Raw genomic sequence first — 6,559 nt, forward strand, 5'->3', positions numbered from 1 at the left:
CTATCTATCTATCTATCTATCTATCTATCTATCTATCTATCTATCTATCTATCTATCTATCTATCTATCTGTCTATCTGTCTATCTGTCTGTCTGTCTGTCTGTCTGTCTGTCTGTCTGTCTGTCTGTCTGTCTGTCTGTCTGTCTGTCTGTCTGTCTATCTATCTCTAAAACTCTAATCTTGACCACATTTGCGGTGTTTTTTAATTTGCACAAAAACGGTGCCCTATATCGCTAGGATTCGCCATCGTACTCACCATTCTCGTCTGCTCTAAGCGCACCGAGTTTTGTTCCGATCAGTGAAATATTAGAAAAGTTATGAAGGTTTAAAATTCTCTGCCACAGAAGGTAGTTGAGGCCAGTTCATTGCTCCATATTTAAGAGGGAGTTAGAAGGGATCAGGGGGTATGGAGAGAAGGCAGGTACAGGATACTGAGTTGGATGATCAGCCGTGATCATATTGAATGGCGGTGCAGGCTCAAGGGGCCGAATGGCCTACTCCTGCACCTATTTTCTATGTTTCTATGTGAGATTAGCAGATTGGTCTTCTCACCTGTCAGTCACCGTGATGGTAACGTCCCTTCCGGCACCCGCAGAGACTAAAGTCCTGGAGGCGGGGCTGAATCTGTGAGCAGCGTGTTAGGTTGAACCGGAAGCTTCTGAGTGAATTCACAATGAGGCCAAAAGATGAAGGTGCGGGAGTGAGCAGAGTGCGAGGTGCGTCTGCTGCAATCACCCCCTCCATTCCCACATCGCTCCTTCCCCCTTCCTCCTTCCCCCTTCCCCCTCTTCAACCTCCCCCCATTCCCCCACCCCCCTCCCCCCATTCCCCCACCCCCCCCCACCCACACTCCCCCCAGCCCCACTTCCCCCACCCCCAACCCTCAACCACCTACCTCCACATCCCTCCTACCCCCACACACCCCCTAACCCCACACCCGCCCTTACCCCCACACCCCTCTTCCCCCACCTCCCCTTCTCCCACTGCACACAATATTCACAGAACATAGAACCCTGCAGCATATGAACAGCACACGAAACTCTGTGTGCAAAAGTTACCCCTCAGATTCCTAATAAATCTTTTTCCCTTCATCTTCAACCTGTGTCCTCTGGTCCTCGATTTCCCTACTCTGGGCGAGATTCTGTGCATCTACCCAATCTATTCCTCTCGTGATTTTGTATACGTCTAAAAGATTCCCCCTCGTCCTCCTGCTCATCCTCCTGCTCTCCCCTGCCTCGTTAACCTCTCCATATAACAATTACAGCACGGAAACAGGCCATCTCTACCCTTCTAGTCCGTGCCGAACACGTATTCTCCCCTAGTCCCATATACCTGTGCTCAGACCATAACCCTGCATTCCTTTCCCATCCATATAACTATCCAATTTATTTTTAAATGATAAAAACGAACCTGCCTCCACCACCTTCACTGGAAGCTCATTCCACACAGCCACCACTCTCCGCGTAAAGACGTTCCCCCTCATGTTACCCCTACAGCTCCCCCTACAGCTCCCCCTACAGCTCACACCCTCTAGTCCTGGCAACATCCTCGAAATCTTTTCTGAACCAATTCAAGCTTGACAATATCTTTCCTATAGCATGGCACCCAGAACTGAACACAATATTCTAAATGCGATCTCACAAACATCTTATACAATTGCAATATTACCTCCCAACTTCTATACTCAATACTATGACTGATGAAGGGCAAAGTGCCAAAAACCTTTTTGACCCCTTTATCTACCTGCTACTCGACCTTCATGGACCCATGCACTTGTACTCCTAGATCCCTCTGCTCTACAATACTACCCAGAGGCCTACAATGTATTATGTAGGTCCTGTCCTTGTTCGACGTTCCAAATTCCATCAACCATTCCTGCGCCCACTGGCCAATTGATCAAGATCCTGCTGCAATCGTTCACAACCATCTTCACTATCTGCAAAACCACTAAATTTGGTATCATCGGCAAACTTGCTAATCTTGGCCTGTATGTTCTCATCCAAATCATTGATGTAGATGTCAAAGTATCGGGCCCAGCACTGAACCTTGTGGCACATCACTCCATTCTCAGTAGCATGGAGATATAAGGCACTATTCTCATTTGCCCACATTTAGCATGTATTCCTCAAGACTTTTCCAGTCCATGCAGCTGCCTATGTGTCTTTTAAATGTTGTTATAGTTTCTGCCTCTGCTACATCCTCTCACAGCTGAAAAAATTCACCCACCACCGTCTGAATTGAAAGGTTCCCCACTCAGGTTTCTATTAACTCTTTCCCCTCCCATCCGTGACCTGGCTGTCACATTGGTCTGTTCTTCAAAATTAGACTGTTTCCAACCCGTTTATTTGCGAGTTTGCAGAATCGGGTGCCTCTCCAAGTTGAGACACACCGAGCAAAGGAAAAACGTCTTGTTTTATACAATTCAGTATACAGTCTTTATTGATCGGACGCCTCCCCTTCTGACCCCTTCCAATCAGGGTACCGAGGTTCACAATCTTCCAACCCTCCCCTCCGTGCGTCATCAATCATTCCCTCTCCTCCCACATCATACATCGCATGTACATTTAAATTAGGTTCTTTGTCATGAGGGGCGTAAAGTTAATATTCATTTAACTTATTAAGCATGCGCAGTATCTGTGCCCTAACCTACTTAATTGCCTTTGACCTAAAGAATAGCTTCTGTCTTGTCAGCTACATTCCTTACCTCATCTTGTTATGGGACAATGTTATCAACAGCACTGAAGGTCTGACTGTTTGTTCGAATCGCAAGGTTGGTGATTCCAGCTACTCGGCCCATCACAATGGTGGTGGTTTAATCATCTTATCCCTCACACAGACTATTATCTAAATGGTGGCCGACTAGGAAAAGGGGAGATGCAGCGAGACCTGGGTGTCATGGTACACCAGTCATTGAAAGTAGGCATGCAGGTGCAGCAGGCAGTGAAGAAATCGAATGGTATGTTAGTTTTCATAGCAAAAGGATTTGAGTATAGGAGCAGGGACGTTCTACTGCAGTTGTACAGGGTCTTGGTGAGACCACACCTGGAGTATTGCGTACAGTTTTGGTCTCCAAATCTGAGGAAGGACATTATTGCCATAGAGGGAGTGCAGAGAAGGTTCACCAGACTGATTCCTGGGATGTCAGGACTGTCTTATGAAGAAAGACTGGATAGACTTGGTTTATACTCTCTAGAATTTAGGAGATTGAGAGGGGATCTTATAGAAACTTATAGAATTCTTAAGGGGTTGGACAGGCTAGATGCAGGAAGATTGCTCCCGATGTTGGGGAAGTCCAGGACAAGGGGTCACAGCTTAAGGATAAGGGGGAATTCCTTTAAAACCGAGATGAGAAGAACTTTTTTCACACAGAGAGTGGTGAATCTCTGGAACTCTCTCCCACAGAGGGTAGTCGAGGCCTGTTCATTGGCTATTTTTAAGAGGGAGTTAGATGTGGCCCTTGTGGCTAAGGGGATCAGAGGGTATGGAGAGAAGGCAGGTACGGGATACTGAGTTGGATGATCAGCCATGATCATATTGAATGGCGGTGCAGGCTCGAAGGGCCGAATGGCCTACTCCTGCACCTAATTTCTATGTTTCTATGTTTCTATGTGGATAGTCCAAAATCAGAGGAAGGTGATCGGAGCGAGAGCGCCAGTACGTGAGAGGGATGAGAAGGCCGGGAAACGAAGTGCAGGGACACACATAAATGAGCGGGGTGTGACAGTAAGAACGTTGACTGGAAGAATGTCTCGGTGAGGAAGGGGTGTACACGCTGGCATGGAAGACAGCAACATACGAAGGGACGTGGAAATGACGGAACAAAAGAAGAGACGGACAGGAGTTCAAAAGATTCAGAATCAGTTCCTGTGGATTGGAGGGTAGATAATGTTATGGCACTTTTTAAGAAAGGCGGGAGGGAGAAAACAGGGAATTATAAACCAATTAGCCTGACATCGGTGGTGGGGAAAATGCTGGAGTCAATTATAAAAGATGAAATAGCGACACATTTGGATGGCAATAACAGGATCGGTCCGAGTCAGCATGGATTTACGAAGGGGAAATCATGCTTGACTAATCTTTTGGAGTTTTTTGAAGATGTAACTAGGAAAATTGACAAGGGAGAGCCAGTGGACGTAGTGTACCTGGACTTTCAGAAAGCATTTGATAAGGTCCCACATTGGAGGTTAGTGGGCAAAATTAGGGCACGTGGTATTGGGGTAGAGTGATGATATGGATAGAAAATTGGTTGGCAGACAGGAAACAAAGAGTGGGGATTAACGGGTGCCTTTCAGAATGACAGGTAGTGACTAGTGGGGTACCACAAGGCTCGGTGCTGGGACCGCGGCTATTTACAATATACATCAATGATTTGGATGAAGGGATTCAAAGTAACATAAGCAAATTTGCAGATGACACAAAGCTGGGTGGCAGTGTGAACTGTGATGAGAATGCTATGAGAATGCGGGGTGATTTGGACAGGTTGGGGGAGTGGGCAGATGTATGGCAGATTGAGTTTAATGTGGATAAATGTGAAGTTATTCGTTTTGGTATCAAAAACAGGAAGGTAGATTACTATCTAAATGGAGTTAAGTTGGGAAAAGGGGAAGTACAACGGGATCTGAGGGTCCTTGTTCATCAGTCTATGAAAGTAAGCATGCGGGTACAACAGGCAGTGAAGAAAGCGAATGGCATGTTGGCCTTTATAACAAGAGGAGTCGAGTATAGGAGCAAAGATGTCCTTCTGCAGTTGTACAGGGCCCTAGTGAGACCACAGCTGGAGTATTGGGTGCAGTTTTGGTCCCCTAATTTGAGGAAGGACATCCTTGCTATTGAGGGAGTGCAGCGTAGTTCACAAGGTTAATTCCGGGATGGCGGGACTCTCAAAAGCTGAGAGAATGGAGAGGGCTGGGCTTGTATACTTTGGAGTTTGGAAGGATGAGAGGCGATCTTTTTGAAACATATAAGATTGTTAAGGGTTTCAACACGCTGGAGGCGGGACACATGTTCACGATGTTGGGGGAGTCCAGAAACACGGGCCACCGTTTAAGAATAAGGGGTAAGCCATTTAGCCATTGTCTATTGTCTATTGTAGTAGAGTGTTACATTGCCGGGGCCAGACATTGGTGGTGTCCGCATTTGGCGTATTGTGGTCAGTTGTGGTCACCTTACTACAAGACATAGGTCGTTAACCTGGAAAGTGTAAATAACACGTACGAATGTGTTATCAGGACTCGAGGGATTGAGATATACGAATACATTCGAAACGGTATAGTATTGCTTGAATCCCAGGAGGCGGGTAGGTGATCTTGTATACGTGTATAAAATCGCAAGGGAAATTGATGGGACGAATTCACTTTTGTACCCTGAGTAGGGGAATCAAGAACCAGAGCACATAGGTTTAAGGTAAGAGGGAAACTATTTAATGGAAACATGGCGGGGGTAACCTTTGCACTCATAGAAACATAGAAACATAGAAAATAGGTACAGGAGGAGGCCATTTGGCCCTTCGAGCCAGCACCGCCATTCGTTGAAATCAGGGCTGATCGTCCCCTATCAATAACCCGTGCCTGCCTTCTCCCCATATCCCTTGACTCCACTAGCCCCTAGAGCTCTATCTAACTCTCTTAAATCCATCCAGTGATTTGGCCTCCACTGCCCTCTGTGGCAGAGAATTCCATAAATTCACAACTCTCTGGGTGAAAACTTATTTTCTCACCTCAGTCTTAAATGACCTCCCCTTTATTCTAAGACTGTGGCCCCTGGTTCTGGACTCGCCCAACATTGGGAACATGTTTCCTGCATCTAGCTTGCCCAGTCCTGTTATAATTGTATATGTTTCTATAAGATTGCCCCTCATCCTTCTAAACTCCAGTGAATAAAAGCCTAGTCTTTTCAATCTTTCCTCATATGACAGTCCCGCCATCCCAGGCATCACTCAGATAGTGGTGGGTATATATATCGGGCTGCTGGAGCAGATAGTTGAGGCAGGTGCACTAACCACACTTAAAAGACACATGTTCAGGTACATGATAGTTTGAGAATAATATGGGCCAAATATGGGCAGGTGAGACAAGCGCATATTGAGAGGCAGGGGAAGGACGAGGATAGGAATTGATGTGGAGTCAAGTGCTGGAGTGAATTCCCGGTAGCATATTCGAACTTTCTGCCTCGTTGTGTTGCAGATCCACTCCAGCAGTTGGCTGTTCACGTCCATCCCTTATTTCCTCCGTCTCTCCTCTTCGCGCTTCCGGATATCCTCTCGTTTTGTATTTCACCACAATCATTTCCATGCCTTTGCTCACCTCCCCGTTTTCTTTCTGCATCTCTTCCCTCCAGTTTTCCGCGTTTCTCCCTCCCCCTCCGTCTCTCCCCTGTCATATTCCTTATCTCCTTCCGTCACTCCCCTACACTCTCCATTCTGGCAGCGTCACACCCTCTCGCTTCCCTTCTCTTAATTCTCTCTTTCCTTCCCTCTCCTGCACACTTGCTACTTTTCTCTCCTCCTCTCACTCATATTCCTCTCCGTCTCTCCCCTCCATGATTCCATCCCGCCCTCTGT

The sequence above is a fragment of the Amblyraja radiata genome, chromosome 22 (genome assembly GCF_010909765.2).
Source record: "Amblyraja radiata isolate CabotCenter1 chromosome 22, sAmbRad1.1.pri, whole genome shotgun sequence".
Classification (NCBI taxonomy): Eukaryota; Metazoa; Chordata; class Chondrichthyes; order Rajiformes; family Rajidae; genus Amblyraja; species Amblyraja radiata.